Below are 16,419 nucleotides of genomic sequence, written 5' to 3' on the forward strand. Positions count from 1 at the left end.
GTTTTAGGAATATTTATGTGGTTGTCCTGTGCAGGATTGATTAGATTTAGGAGAAACTGAAGGCAGGGAGATCAACAAGGAGGCTATAAGATTATTTAGAAGATGGGGGTCTGAACTAGGGAGGGAGTGGAGAACAATGGACATACCTAAGAAACATTTTGAAGAACCCCTAGAAACTAGTAAATTAGTTAATATAGTTTATGAGGGGCCCCTGGAGAACTGAGAAATTGGTGGAAACCTTAACAGATAAATGGGGTTGGATAATTTAAAAGAGAGATGTTGAGTATTATTTGGGGTGTACTGGATTTGAAGTAAGGATGGAATATCCAAGCAATGGTGTCCTATAGACAACTGGAAGAATTAAGTGTCAAGGGAGAATATATGGATTAGTGAGTCATCATTTTAATGTATAATAAACTTCTTATCCTTCATTGATAATTTTCTCAAAGCACAAATGAATTTTGTTTATTTTAACTTTCACAATTCTTTTCAACCTCTTGTTTTGAGACAGAAGCAAAGATACAATGTGATTCTGCAAACAATTAATGAACCAGAGGAGGAACAAATCACTTTTATTTAGTGCTGGTATTCATTATTTCATGTTTTTCATCACCCTTCTTCAAGAGTGATTTTCTTACATATTTATGGTAAGGGAATAGCTTCAACCCATCCCTGAAATGCAGTCCCCTTTTCTAAGACAGTAAATAACCGACAGGAAATACTCCAATTTCTTAGGAGACAAATGTGTTAGTTGGGTAAAAGAGAGGACAGGGATTCCATTTCATTGTGATCCAAGGGCAATTTCAGGAGGGGTAGAGTATTTTCTATAACAGGGAAGAGATCTTAATTTTTTTATATCATGGACTCCCTTAGCAGTATAGTGAAGCCAGCTAATCTCTTCTCAGAATAATGTTTTTAAATGCATAAAATAAACTACATGGGATTACAAAGAAAATGTATTGAAATAACTATCAAAATATTTTAAAAAATCAAGGACTCCAGGTTAAGAACCCCTGTTCTTAAGGAAGAAAAATCAACTTCTTTATTATCCAAAATGTGGATAATAATAAAATGTGAAGCAAACAACTAGAAAGGCCATGTCTTAAAATGATAAAAAGAAATCCAGCTTCCTTCTAACTTCTAAATATATAATCTTATGGAGGTTTCTTCATACCTAGTCATCCTGGAAGTCCCGATAAACACATCATCCCTGAGTCATTGACAAAGTAAAATGCTTGGAAAAGTCACAGTATATCCCATCAAAGGTCTTTATGAGGCAAGGGCCTAGGCAGTCCTGAGATTAATGACACAACAAACTACAAATGGTTCTTTGGAAATCATTTGAATCCATTGTATCAAAGGTCCCATTCTATAATATAAACCCAGTTCAATGTACTATGATGAAAAATAAGGCATAAGAAACGCTTAAATTGGGGCAGCGAGGTGTCATAGTGGATAGAGCTCTGGCCTTGGAGTCAGGAGGACCTGAGTTCAAATCTGGCCTCAGATACTTGACACTTACTGGCTGTGTGACCCTGGACAAGTCCCTTAACCCCGATTGCCTCACCACAAAAACAAAAATGCTTAAATTGTTGGTCAGTCGTGACCCCACTGGTCCCCATTTGTGACCCCATTTAGTTGTTTTCTTTTTTTTGGCAAAGATACCAGAGTGGTATGCCATTTCCTTCTCCAGCTCATTTTATAGATGCAGAAACTGAGTCAAACTGGGTTAAATGACTTGTCCAGGGTGAAACTGTTAGCAAATGTCTGAGGCCATATTTAAACTCAGGAAGGTGAATCTTCCTGACTCTATGCCATACGCTCTATCTACTGTGCCACCTAGCTGCTCCAACACTTTAAAACTTGAATGAAATACCTTGACCCAATTAAAAAAAAAGCTACTTAATATCATAAGTCTACATTAGAGACCCATGACCCACAAGATTTAATTGGGAAAAGTGTAGCTCTTGCTGAATTCTCTTTTTGTCGCTAAAGCCATAAGCCATTTATTTTTGACCTTTCTATTATTTTGAAGTACATTTACATTAAATTATGGTAAAAAACCAAAACAGTTTGCTCTTGGATAGGTACTTGGTTTCCTTTGTGTTGTATAGGTAATATTTTCTATTAGTGGGTAGAGGCATTTTGGTTATTTCAAAGTCAGAGGGGAATTAATGGAGGCTTAGCTGTTAAAATACACAATTTTAAACCCAACACCAGGCCAGCAGCTAGAGGAGTTATTTATTATCTTCCGGGTAGGCTGACAAGCCCTGCCCTCATATTGGTCATTATTTTGGGAAACTATTTCATGTGACTCTTACAGGTAATTTCTTGATCATGTTGAGCTTAAGTCCAAGTAGACGTCACACTTTTCATCTTATCCCTCCTACTCCATCTCGAATGGCCAGGCAGTTTTCAGGAGATTATTATTGGATCATATAGTTATAGCTAGAAAAGAACACAGAGATGATCTAGTCATTCTCCACCATTTTACAGATAAGGAAACTGAGGCTGAGAATGGTGAAGTGACTTGCCTAACATTGCACAGATAGTAAGCTGGGATATGAACCCAGCTTTTCTGACTGCAAAGCCTTTGTTCTTTCCCTCTTCCTACACTAACTCCCTAAAGGAAACATTCCCTCAGTCTACCCATAAAGAGGAGAATTAAAGAAACAATGACCAATTCCAGCTGAAAGCATTGATTTTCTACATCTACAAATTAAGAATAATATGAGTGGGACCAAGACATAAGGTGAGACTTGTAGAAATTGATTATAATATTGATTGTGCATCTCTTAGTTTCTCAAGTATCATGACTGTGATTACATGGAGCTGATACAATCTTGAGCACAGGGGACTTGGTTTTTGTTTGTTTGAAAAACTAGAGTTTGAATTCAATCAGAAGATGTAGGGTTAGAATTTAAATTTAACTCAATCCTATTATGCCAATTATCATGAGAATCCATGTTTCTGGGATGAGTCCTGCTGCCACCTCTGTCTCTCCTTAACATTGTTCTTCCTCTTCACCCCACAATCAAGGTTACAGTGAGTTACTGCTGGGTGGATTTCACTAATTCCACAGTTTTGGCTCATTCAGATCATGTGAAGTGATTAACTAAAGTCTTCATGAGTAGCAGCCCACTATTACCCTTCTTCCACTCTTGGAAATTGAAAACATTCCAAATGCCATGGGAGGAGGGAAGGAAGGACACTGGTGGGCCTTGCAGGGATTGCTTACCCAAAATGGAAGACTGTTATGGAGTTAGGAGGCTCTTTTAGGAACCCCTGGATCATAATCATCTGTTCTTAGGGGCACTGGGTGAGTGTGGAGCCTGGGAATCTCTACCCTCACTAAAGTTGGACCTAATATGTTAATTTGATTGGGTCTTGACTGAGCCTAGGCAAGTGACTTTCCTGGTAATAGATGTCTCACTCCAAGTGAAATCAGTGAATACTAACCAGCCACAAGGGAAATATATACTTTGGTGGAAGAAATAATTTGCCAATTTGAATTCAGTCACCTCAGCACTCCATTGTTTCTCTTCATATAGTCATTCTGGCAAATTAAAGGTTCTAGCCATTTGAATTTTATTTATGTTTTGGAAAGTGCAATGCTGTTAGTCCCAAAAGCACACATTTTTTTTCAAAGTTTTCAAATAACTAGAGTAGTTAGTACTATTTCAATACTCAACTTTAGATTTTCTACCCTCTCAGTAGGTAAGCAGCGCTCACATAAACCATGTCTCAGTGTTCTTCCTTCTGGCAAAATACCACTTACTAAGTCGGAAGGAAAAGGTATGAAAATCTTATTTGAAATGCCCAAGAAAACACATAAAAATGTATGGCTCATTTTATTGATTTATATGTAAATCAGTCAATCAACAAGCATTTATTAAGTACTTAGTGTTCACCTAGACACAGCACTAGAGACACTATGACAAAAGTGAACCAGTTCTTGCCCTTAAGGAGGGGGATTTTAATTAGATCTAATTAAATAGTTTGATTGAATTAGATAATTAGGTCTAATAATCTAATTAAATTATTCTAATGGAGAAAGATTATGTATATAGCTATAAGTATGTATAGAATGTAAGGGAAATGAAAGTTTGAGGAGGGAGTATCTTAGTAGCTGCTACGGTGTGTGTGTGTGTGTGTGTGTGTGTGTGTGTGTGTGTGTGTTTTCATGAAGAAGGTAAGGATTGAACTGATTCTTAAAGGAAATCAGGAATTCCAAGAGCTGGAGGTGGAGAGTCTCTTTCTGGTGCGAGAAACAGCTAGTACAAAGGTATGGGGTTGGGAGAGGGAGTTCTATATGTGCAGAACAATGAGTAGGCTGGTATGGCTGGAACATGACAAGAAGTGAAGTGAAGTACAAGAAGATCTCCAAATGTCAAACAAGGGGAGGAATATGGGGGCAATATGGTCAGATCTGAACTTTTAGAAAATGTCTTTGGCAGCCATATGACAGATGAATTGTTTGGGCAAGGCTTAAACCAGGGAGACTAAAAAGAAGGATGTTGTAATTATGTAGGTGAGGGGTGATGAGGGCCTGAATTAGGGTGGTGACTCTGTGGAGAAAAGGGAATGTGTGAGAAGGAGAGTGTGGAGATAGAAATGACAAGATTATCTTTGTGAGGTCAATATAAGAGAGGAGTTAAGGATGACACCAAGGTGAAGAGTTTGCATGATTATAGGATGGTGGTACTCCGGAGAATAATACAGAAGTTTGGAAGAGGGGAGGGCTTGGGGAGAAAGATTATAGGTTCTATTTTGTATCCACTGAGTCTGAGAAGCCCTCAAGATACCAGTTAGAGGGGTCCAATAGGCAGCTCCAGATTCTGGAAGGTTGTAGCTCAAGAGAGGTAATAGAACTGGATACAAATGTGAGAATAATCTGCATAAATTATAATTAAATCCAATGGGAGTTGGAGAGGTCATCAAGTAGAATAGTAGAGTGCAAAGAGAAGGGGGTTTAGGAGAGTATTAGAGAACACCAATGTTTATAGTGAATGACAGAAATCAAGAACCAGCCAAAGAGACTAAGGAGGAATCATCAAGCAGAATGGAGAACCAGGAGACACAAGTGTCACAAAAACCCAGAGAAGAGAAAGGTATTCGGGAGGGGAAGGTGATCAATAGTATTAAATGCTGTAGAGAATTCAAGAGGTTGAGAATTGAGAAAAGACCATTAGATTGGTAAATTTGAATAGAGCAATTTTAACTAAATTGAAATTTGAATTATGAGATTGGAAGCCAGATTGCAAAGGGAGAAAGAAAGGAAAGGAAGTGGAGGCGGCAAGTGCTTACAGCTTTCTAAAACAGTTTATATGTGAAGAATAAAAGAGATATATGACAATAGGTAGCAGGGATAGTAGGAAAAAGGAGGAGTTTGTATAAAGGTGAAGGAGAGATGGGAGGGTTTGTAGGCGACAGGGAAAGAACTGAGTGTGTAGGAAGAGATTGAAGATAGTGTTGAGATGATCCTGGGGCAATCTCTTAAAAAATGAGAGGAGATAGGGTCAAGGGAAGAAGTAGAGGAGTAGGCCTTGGCAAGAGGAAGATCACCTCTTCACATCAGACTACAGTGAAGGAGAAGATAGTAGAGGAAGATGTCTGAGTGATGTGCAATGAGAAGAGGAAGAGAGGGAATCCTGAGTGAATGACTTAAAAAAAAATAATGTATGCAGCAAGGTACCTAGCTGAGTAGATGAGGGCAGGATATACTGTGGGAGGCTTAAGAAGAGATGAGAAAGCTTGGAACAGGTGATGTTGTAAGTGTGACAGCTAATTAATTAAGGAGGAGTTGAATGATGCCTTTCTGTAACACATGTTGATTTGAGGGTAAATAACATAAATTTGTAGTGGATCAAGTTGTCCTGGTTTTGTGATTTCCTCTGGGGCTATTTGGTAGCATGTGAATAGGAGTGAAATGGATAGTGTTCAGTTAGGTTAATTAATAAGGTCAAGAAAGGGAAAGGAGGAGAGTATAGCCAATACAGAGAAGATGCCCCAGGAAAGAATTGGGGGTGTGGTGGATGAAATAATGGAGGTCAGATTGAGAATGAAGGATAAGGTTAAGAGGTCATAAGGCATAGAAAAGATAGCATGATAAAAGATTATGATCAGATAAAGGAATTTTGTAGCTAGTGAACCTAGAAGTGGAACACTTGTGGGTGATGACATTGAACCCAGTAGTAACCTATATGGAGTAAGTGCAGGGTGGAAGAAAGAGCAATGGGCCTAGAACAAGAGGATCTGAGTTCAAAACTTTCCTCTGACAGTACTTAGGTGATTACAAGTGACCTAATTTCCATGGACCTCATTTTCCTCATCTTTAAAATAAGGGGGTGGTACAAATGACCTATGAATTCTCTTCCACCTCAAGTTCCATAATCCCATAATGGAATTGTGGAGTAAGTAGAACACATTTCTTATAAAAAGTTAACCCACTGCCTTCTACATTCCAAAATTACTGGTGGATTTGAATGGGCTGTTAAAAAAAATACTTGAGTACTAAGTGAAGGCTGGGACTTCTTTTGCCATTTGAATAACCAGAGAGAATAAATTCGTGAAGACATACATCATGATAGGTAAGTTACTGATCTATCTAATTAACTGATGGACACTTGGGGAAAAAAGTAAAAAGGCCAGAAATAGGGGAGCAGGGGTAGTTAGGCAGTGGAAGATGAGTTTGGAGGTTATACGCTTATTTAGCATGGAAGAGAACGATGGTACTAAAATGTTGTAGGTTGACTCAGTTGTGGCCGAGACTAGATAACCCCTATGATCCCTTTCAACTCTGACATTTTATTATTTTGGTCAGTACTCTTGCCAGCTGTCTCCATCTCACCTGAGAAACTGCATGAACTATGGAGCTCAGAATATAGTGAATAATAGCAGACAGGAGCTAGAGAAAGAGATAAAAAAGTTACATTGGTCCACCTCCCTATCCCTATTCCTCATTCAGTCTTTTTATACCTCCCTATACCCCATTTAGCCAGGAACAGTCAGCAAAGAAAGGACTTGTCAGGGGTTCCCCTTCACATGGTTCTCAGATTTAGGGACTTTGGGACTAATGGTTGCTCATTCTAAGATTTTAATTTTGTTTGTCTCCTTTTAATAAAGTGTCCCCTTCAAAGATAGCATGTTCAAATGGACAGAGGGCTATCCTTGAAGCTAGGATGACGTGGGTTCAAACCTTGCCTCTGATACAAACTGAATTTGTGACCCTGAACAAGTTACAACCTCTTAGTGCTCTAGTCAACTCTCTAAGACTAACTTGCAGAGAAGGTAGAGGGAGTTTCCTCACCAGGAAGTTTCCTATAGTGATGCAATTATAGGTTCTTTTCTCATCCCTATTACTTTTAAATATTTGAAGTCTGGGCCTACATGTGGGAGTCATTCTTAGGATATTGGGAGGTATCATGTATACTCTAACCCAATTGTTCGTGTGTGTGTGTGTGTGTGTGTGTGTGTGTGTGTCTTGGGGGAGGGTGTTTAAATCAAGAGAATTAAAAATATACTCCTATATATATTTATGTCTTTTATGTCAAGAGAATATCTGATGAAAGGATTGCAAGTAAAATCTGTTTCTTCTCCCTCTGTTCCTGTTACTTTTTTTCTGATATTTTAATTTAAAACACTTGTTTATTTCTTAATTGGTCCTTACTCAGAGGAATTGGATATTCTTGTTAGTTGTTGACCTATTCTGTCTCTTAGACCTGAATTTTTTTTTTCTCCTCAGAGGTATAATTCACTTCCAAATCTAGACAGATCATTTCAAAACCATTTACTAAATAGGTCACTGGTACCTGAAATGGAATTCCATTGTAGCCCAGAAAATACATGTTCATGAGACCTAGCAAGATTTGTCCTTCCACGTACTAAAAAAGATTGTCTTCAGTACTGTCTAAAATTTGTAGCTGGATGCTTGCACATAGCCTTAATTAACTGGATTTTGACATGTATTGGATCTGAGCCCTTTTGCTCATTCTAACTACAGAGGCCTCAGTGCCTTCTTCCTAGCATAAGCTAAAATATGCAGCACAAGGGATTCACAATGTCTTTGGTCCCTGTTCTTTAGTGGAATGACAGTTTTGAGTTCCTATTGCTAACCTTCAACTTTAAGTGAGGAGAATATGAACCCTCTGCAGCTCCCATCCACCTTCCTCTTTGAAATCTAAAATAAAATTTTGCTTTGCATATCACTAGCGTGCATACAACAAAACAAACGTGTTTTCCATCTAACTCTCATGATCTTTTTCACTGCTCAATTGCTAGGGAATTGAGGCACTGAGGTTAGCTTCCTCAAAGTTATGAAGAGGCATTCTCTAAAAGATGGAAAAAGAGTCTGGAATCCTCTCCTTGGCCAATACCTCCTCACTAGAGGTTAGCTGAAATCACTGTGCTATGCACCTACTTTAATTTGTGGTGAGAAAGTCAAAAGCATACCAAGGTTTTTCGGTCAAACTGCTGCTAATATGCCTCCATCTCCTGCTTCCATGTAGTGCTTTTATAAATAAAAATCCGATGTTATGAAATTTCACTCTCATTTTAATAATAATGCAATGCCTTCTTGCTTTCAATTAACTTTAAAAAGCAGGTCTGACTGAATGCACAGAAGGGATGGTCTCAGCTCTTACAAAGCTATATAATAAAATGAATCATTCACAGATGGAAGAAAAAGAAAGATAGTCACAATATGGTAGCTTACCTGTGGCTCTTAGTGAGTAGAATTAAGATGGGAGAAAGAAAAGGTTGCGCTGAGTTTCTAGGCTCTCTTTTCTTTGTCTCGTCTTTTTTTTTTTTTTTTTTTTGGTACCTCTCCTGGGGTTGGAAAACACAATAGAAGAGAGAACATGTCTTCATCCTTAGAGTCTGGAAGGGGCATAGAGCAGTTTTATGAGGTTGCTTCAGAAAGTTGTTTTGGCTATTCATTAGCTAGAATATTCAATTGAACCAGTGTGAAGCTTTGGTTGGTGGTATGTGGATTGGGTAGCAATCAGACCAGTACTTTCCCCATTGGAATAGGACTTTAATTCCACTTTAATAAACATGATTTATGATCCTCCCTGATGGCTTGATCATGGTATAGAAGTAGGTTGTACATTCATTAAGATTCTTAAGTTATACCAAACTGGAAAGATTTTGACAACTGAGGACAAGACTTTAAACTGTGATTTTTAAAATCAAAGTGTTTGCCAGTGTTATTTTAAAAATGTTGATGATAATGGGGCTAGCGGGTGCTCGTGTGTGTGTGTGTGTGTGTGTGTGTGTGTGTGTGTGTGTGTGTGTGTCCAAAAATACTCATTAAACTATCTACTAAATCAGGGACTCTTAACCTTTTTTTTGTGTGTATGTGTATGTTGTAGGCCCTTTAGTAATCTGGAGAATTTTAGGGAGCCCTTTCCAGAGTGGTGTTTTTAAGTGCATAAAATAAAACATTCAGAATTACAAAAGAATATTTAAATATAGCTATCAAAATGTGTAAAAAATGTTCATGCATCCTAGGTTGACTCCTGCTTTATGTCATAGAAGAGTTGTGCCCGCCTTGTCAACATCAAAGAGATTAAAGAATTGATATGTTCTAGCCCCAATATCAAGAAGAACAACAACAACAAAAGCTTTCATGGACAGCTCGGGGCCTAGAGACTGTTCAAACTTTCAGACTCTTATGCTTTCCTGGTCACAACTCTGTATCTTAAACCAGAAAGCTACTTTGTTAATATCTCATTAGACTGGACTTGTGTCTGCCTATAGAAGGTCTTGAAGGAACAACTATTTGTTTGAAATTTCTTAACTATTTTCTCCCTTCTTAGAGTGTAATCGAATATTTGCCCTCAAGTACAAGAGGCAGCATCTGCTCTTGTGGGCCGACAGGTCTCTGAGGTCTGGCAGTCTTCTGAAGTCCAAGGTCTTTGAATTACTAAATACCCCCAAGTGAAACTTGGGAATCATAATTTAATGTAAAAAAGGCTGTATCAAAAACATTATGTCAATTATTACTAAATAAGGGAAGGGACTAAGCATTTATATAGTACCTGCTACATACCAGACACTGTGCAAATATTCTCTCTCATTTGATCCTCATAATCCTGAGAGGTAGTTGCTATTCTTATCTTCATTTTACAGTTGAGAAAACTGAGGAATGTTAAGTGACATATTCACATTCATATAGCTAGTAAGTATCTCAAGTTGGATCTGAATTCAGATTATCTTTTTTTTTCTGGCAATTGGGGTTAAGTGACTTGTGCAGGGTCATATAGCTAGTAAGTGTCAAGTGTTTGGTCTGAGGCCGCATTTGAACTCAGGTCCTTCTGACTTCAGGGCAGGTGCTCTATCTACTGTGCCACCTAATTGCCCCTTTACGCCACCTAGCTGCCCCCAAATTCAGATCATCTTGATTCCAGAACTAGCATACCATCCACAGAGCCACCTAAATGCCTAAAAGTTACTCTTTTAAAAAAAATTAGTATTTTATTTTTCCTGAGTTACATGTAAAAACAATTTTTAACATTCATTTTTAAAACTTTGAATTTCAAATTGTCTCCTTTTCTCTCTCCCCACTTCCCTCATTGAGAAGGTAAGCAGTTTGATATAGGTTACACATGTGTAATCATACAAAACATTGCCATATTAGTCATGTTGTGAATACACACACACACACACACACACACACACACACACACACACACACACACATAGACCAAAAAAAGCCTCAAAAAAGTATGCTTCAATCTGTATTCAGACACCATCAGTTCTTTCTCTGGGGATAGATAGCATTTTTCATCATAAGTCCTTCACAGTTGTCTTGGATCGTTATATCTCTGAGAATAGTTAAGTCATTCATAGCTGATCATCTTATAATATTGCTTTTACTTTGTAGAAAGTATATTTGACTTTGTGTCAGTTCATGTAAATCTTTCCAGGTTTTTCTGAGAGTATCCTGTTCATCATTTCTTATAGCACAATAGTATTCCATCACAATCACATACCACAATTTGTTTAGCCATTCTCCAATTGATGGACATCCCTTCAATTTCTGATTCTTTGCCCCCAGAAAAGGGTTGCTGGAAATATTTTTGTACATGTAGGTCCTTTTCCTTTTTGTTTTTTATCTCTTGTGGGGTACTAATCTAGTAGTGGTATTGCTAAGTCAAAGGGTATGCATTTTTTTTTTTAGCCCTTTAGACTAAATTGCTCTACAGAATGGTTGAATCAGTTCACAACTCCACCAACAGTGCACTAATGTCTCATTTTTTCTACATCTCCTCCAACATCTATCATTTTCATTTTCAGTCCAATTAGCCAGTCATTAGGTTGGTATGAGGTAGTGCCTCAGAATTTTTTTTTTTTTTGGCGAGGCAATGGGGTGAAGTGACTTGTCCAGGGTCACACAGCTAGTAAGTGTCAAGTGTCTGAGGCCAGATTTGAACTCAGGTCTTCCTGAATCTAAAGCCAGTGCTCTATCCACTGTGCCATCTAGATACCCCCATCAGAACTATTTTAATTTGCATTTCTCCAATCAATAGTGAGTTAGAGCATTTTTTAAATATGGCTATATATAGCTTTGATTACTTCATTTGAAAACTGTTCATATCTCTTGATCATTTATCAATTGGGGAATGGCTCTTATTTTTGTAAATTTGACTCAGTTCTCTATATGTTTGAGAAATAAGGCCTTTATCAGAGAAACTTGCTTCAAAATTTTTTTTTCACAGTTACTATTGCTAACTGTATTTCCTTCCATCCTATTTCTCCCTGTTTATTCTGATCTCTCTCCTTTCACTCTGTCCCTCTTCAAAAGTGTTTTGCTTCTGACTACCCTCTCTGTCAGTCTATCCCCCATTTTGTCACCTGCTTCCCCATTCTTTTAACCCTCCCCCCCACCTTGCTGCAGGGTAAGAGAGATTTCTATGCCCAATTGAGTATGTATGTTACTCCCTCTTTGAGTCAATACTTATGAGAGTAAGGTTCACTCACTCCCTCTCACTTGCTTCCTTTTCCCCTCTGCTGTAAAACCTTTTTTTCCTGACTATTTTATGTGAGATAGTTTACCTCATTCTACCTCTCCCATTCCCTTTCTCCTAGTACATTCCTCTCTTACCCCTTAATTTAATTTTTAGATGCCATCCCTTCATATTCAACTCACACCTGTACCCTCTGTCTATATATACTCCTTCTAACCCTCTTAATAATGAGAAAGTTCTCATGTGTTACAAGTATAATCTCCCCATGTAGGAATGTTTAGCCTTATTAAGTCCCTTACGATTTCTCTTTCCTGTTTACCTTTTTCTGCTTCTCTTGAGGCTTGTATTTGAAAGTCAAATTTTCTATTTAGCTCTGGTCTTTTCATCGAAAATGCTTGAAAGTTGTCTATTTCATTGAATATCAATATTTTTCCCCTGAAGGATTATACTCAGTTTTGCTGGGTAAATATTCTTGGTTGTAGTCCTAGCTCCTTTGACCTCCAGAATATCACATTCCTAGCCTTCTGATCTTTTCATGTAGAAGCTTCTAAATCTTGTGATATTCTGATTGTGGCTCCACAATAACTTTATTTTTTTTTTTGTGGCTGCTTCAATATTTTCTTCTTGACCTGGGAACTTTAAAATTTGGCTATAATATTCCTGGCAGTTTTCATTTGGCAATCTCTTTCAGGAGGTGGATTCTTTCAATTTGTATTTTACGCTCTGGTTCTAGAATATGAGGGCAGTTTTCCTTAATAATTTCTTGAAAGATGATGTCTAGGCTCTTTTTTTTGATCATGGCTTTCAGGCAGTTCAATAATTTTTAAATTATCTCTCCTGGATCTATTTTCTAAGTCAGTTCTTTTTCCAATGAGATATTTCACAGCATTTTCTATTTTTTCATTCTTTTGGTTTTGTTTTATTGTTTCTTGATTTCTCATAAAGTCATTAGCTCCCATTTGCTTAATTCTAATTTTTAAGAAATTACTTTCTTCAGTGAGCTTTTGTACTTCCTTTTCCATTTGACCAATTCAACTTTTTAAGGTAGGCTCTGGTCTGTGAGCGACCACAAGCACTCTTTTCTGTCCTGAAACTGTGACAAGGGTCCCCGCTCCACTACAGCCCCCATCTCTACTAAGCTAGTGCTGCTTCTTGCCCTGGGACTGTCACCCAGGACCCAGATCCAAGAATGGGCAAAGCAATAAAGTCCTGCCTCAGTGCTGGCAAAGAGACCCCTATTATCTCCTTCTGACCATTTATTTGATGCCCTTACCATCGGTGGGCTGAGAGCTTCAGAAGCAGCTGCTGCCACTGCTGATTCAGTGACTCCCAAGTCCTGCTCTTGGTGTGCTGAGGCTGGGTCTGTGCTGGTGTGGCCTGCACTGGACTGTGTTCCATTCTCACTCAGGTGTGACAGACCCTTCCTGCTGACCTAAGTTATCTTTGACTGGAAAGTTATTTCACCCCATCCATTTGTGGGTTCTGCTGCTTCAAGAATTGTTTTATAGCATTATTTAAAAGTGTTTGGAAGGGTTTTTAGGAGAGCTTAGGTGAGTCACTGCCTTTTCTCCTCCATTTGGGCTCCACCCACCCTAAATGTTACTTTTAATGAACCATATTCTTCTCAGGACCGAGGTCAAGGAATAATTCAAAGAAAGCAAAGGAGAACATTCTCCTTTTCAGACAGCTAGGTAGCATAGTTTTATTTCACAGGACCCAGTCTCATACTATCTTGGGTGATCATTAATTGGTTCATTTCTTTATAGTAAAAGACCTTTGAGGAGCCAAGAAATAGTTTTCATAGCAAATGCCTCATTTAATGTGTCAGTGTTACTTCCAGTGTATTTCACATGTGCTTAACATGCTTGGAATTTGATCACATCCTGTTTTTAGAGCCAAAAGATCAAGTTTTACTATGAGAAATAATGAACAGGTGATCAGCATTCAGCTTTTTAATATAATTTTTTTCACAAAATATGCCTTATCCTATATTATGTGTGCGGTAATTATAACTATTTTAGGGTATAGACACAAAGCTATTTAGGCATCTCATTGGAAATGAAACTTTTATTTCTTCACAGCTGGCCTATATAAAGCACTTTTAATATTTGAGAAGCACCTTATAAACATGATCTCATTTGATCTTTACAACAACCATGAAAGGTAGGTCCTATTATTGCCCTCATTTTGTAGGTGAGGTATCTGAGACAGACGAAGTGTAAGTGACTTGCCCAGGATCACCCAGCTAGTAAGTGTCCTCAGCAGGAGTTGAAGTCTGGTCTTCCTGAGTTCAGGTCTGCCATTCTATCTACTGTGCTTAATAGGCAGTAGGTCAATAGAGCAAAAGTGTGAACTAGTAGTAATGACTGGAAGGGAACGGTGAATTAATGGTGAATCCCAAAGGGATGAGGTGGTTGTTTAAAAAATATCACCTCAAGCAATTATTTGAGAAACCATGGGTGGGAGGGGGGAAGGGAATTGAGAAATGATAAGCTAGAGAGTCAAGAGCAGCTGTTAATGAAATTTAATCCAGGTAATTGGGCCTAACGAAAGAGTGTTGTTTAAGAAATACAGGTTTGTTTGTTTTTTAATAGAAAAGAGGGTCTGGATTAGGAAGGGTGAGACGGACAAGGAAAAGTTATTTGAGAGAGAAATGGATTGTAAAGACAAACCACCTATTTCACCAATTTGTCAGGCATCACATTTGAATAGGGATAGAAATGAACCGTACAAGTCCTGTTGATCTGTACTACGTAGCTAAACTGTGTTCCTGTCATTTGCTTACATATATTGTTTATGTGCTGAGATTTCCACACTGTGGAAAAACCTCCTGGCCTTAAATCTCCCATACCTCTCAAGTCCTACCAGAAGAAGATCTTAACTCACACTTTCCTGAGGGAATAGAGGCTCTTCCTAACATATTTCCTTTTCTCTCCTTTTCTACAGCTAAAAATCTCTTGACATCATCCCCCATTGTGCTACCTTTTACTCCTTTCTCTAATGAAGAGATAGCCTTTCTCCTGGCTAAGGCCAATCCTGCCTTCCTTCCTCCTCAAGCAGGCTGCCTTTGCAATTATAAACTCTTCTCTACATACCTACTGGCTTACCCCTTGTCACTGACAAACAAATCTGCATCTCCCCTTCCTTATATTAAAATAAATAATTTATTTGAACCTGTCATCTCCTCAAACTATTATTTTTTTCTTTCATTTTGTGAAAGACAGCATCGCAGAATGGATGGAGAGTTTGCCTTAGAGTCAGGAAAATCTGGGTTCAAGTCCTGTCTCTCAGACACACAGGCTGGGTGACCTTAGGCAAGTCACTTAAATTCTCAGTGCCTTAGGCAACTCTCTAAGACTGTAAGTTGCCAAGAAGCTGCTGACCTGTATTGATAGATGGAGTTTCTTATCTAAAAGTTCTATGTTTTAATGAAATCACAGGCCCAGTCCCTCTCTTTCACAGAAAAATTCCCAGTAAAATTTGTTTAGTTGTTTCCATTTCTCTTCTAACTTTTTTTTTTAAGTTTTTAGGCAATTGGGGTTAAGTGACTTGCCCAGGGTCACACAGCTAGTAAGTCTCAGGTCTGAAGCCAGATTTGAACTCAGGTCCTCCTGACTTCAGGGCCAGTGCTCTATCCACTGTGCCACCTAGCTGCCCCCTCTCTTCTTACTTCTTAATGCCTTGAGGTTTGGTTTCTAACTTTTTTTCCCCCTTAGGCAATTGGGGTGAAGTGACTTGCCCAGGGTCACACAGCTAGTATCTGAGGCTGGATTTGAACTCAGGTCCTCCTGACTCCAAGGCCAGAGCTCTATTTACTGCGCCACCTAGCTGCCCCGGCTTCTAACTTTTTATCCAAATGAAATTTGTTTCTCCACGGTTACCAATGATTTCTTAAATGCCACGTCCAAAAGCGTTTTCTCAACGTAAATCCTTTTCGGCCTCTCTGAAGTACTTGGGATCTTTGAATACCCTCTCCTCTTGGATATTCTAGCCTCAGCGTTTTCATGACACTGTCCTCTCTTGTTCCTCCTCCTACCCAACTGACCATTCTTTCGTCTCTATGGTTCTATTTCTTTAGATAGTCAGCACCTTAACTATTGGTATACCCAAAAGCTTCTTTCTTCCTATTGCCTCACAGTTTCTCTAGCTTCAGTTGTAATTTCTGTGCAGATAACTATCAGAGTTATATAATTTGTGTCTCAGAAACTCTCCAGTTCTGTATCACCAACTGTCTATTGGACATTTCAAACCTGGATGTGTGAGAGGCATCTCAACCTCAACATATCTAAAATGGATCTTTTTATTTTTCTTCCAAATTCACCCTCTCCCAAATTTTTCTAATTTCATTTAAGGTACCATTGTCCTTTCAGTTACCTTGGTTTGCAAATTTGGAGTCATTCTTAACTCTCCATTTTAACTCAAATATCATGAGTTGCTAGTGATTGATTCT

This window comes from Vombatus ursinus, unplaced genomic scaffold (genome assembly GCF_900497805.2).
Source record: "Vombatus ursinus unplaced genomic scaffold, bare-nosed wombat genome assembly UNPS02014807.1, whole genome shotgun sequence".
Lineage (NCBI taxonomy): Eukaryota > Metazoa > Chordata > Mammalia > Diprotodontia > Vombatidae > Vombatus > Vombatus ursinus.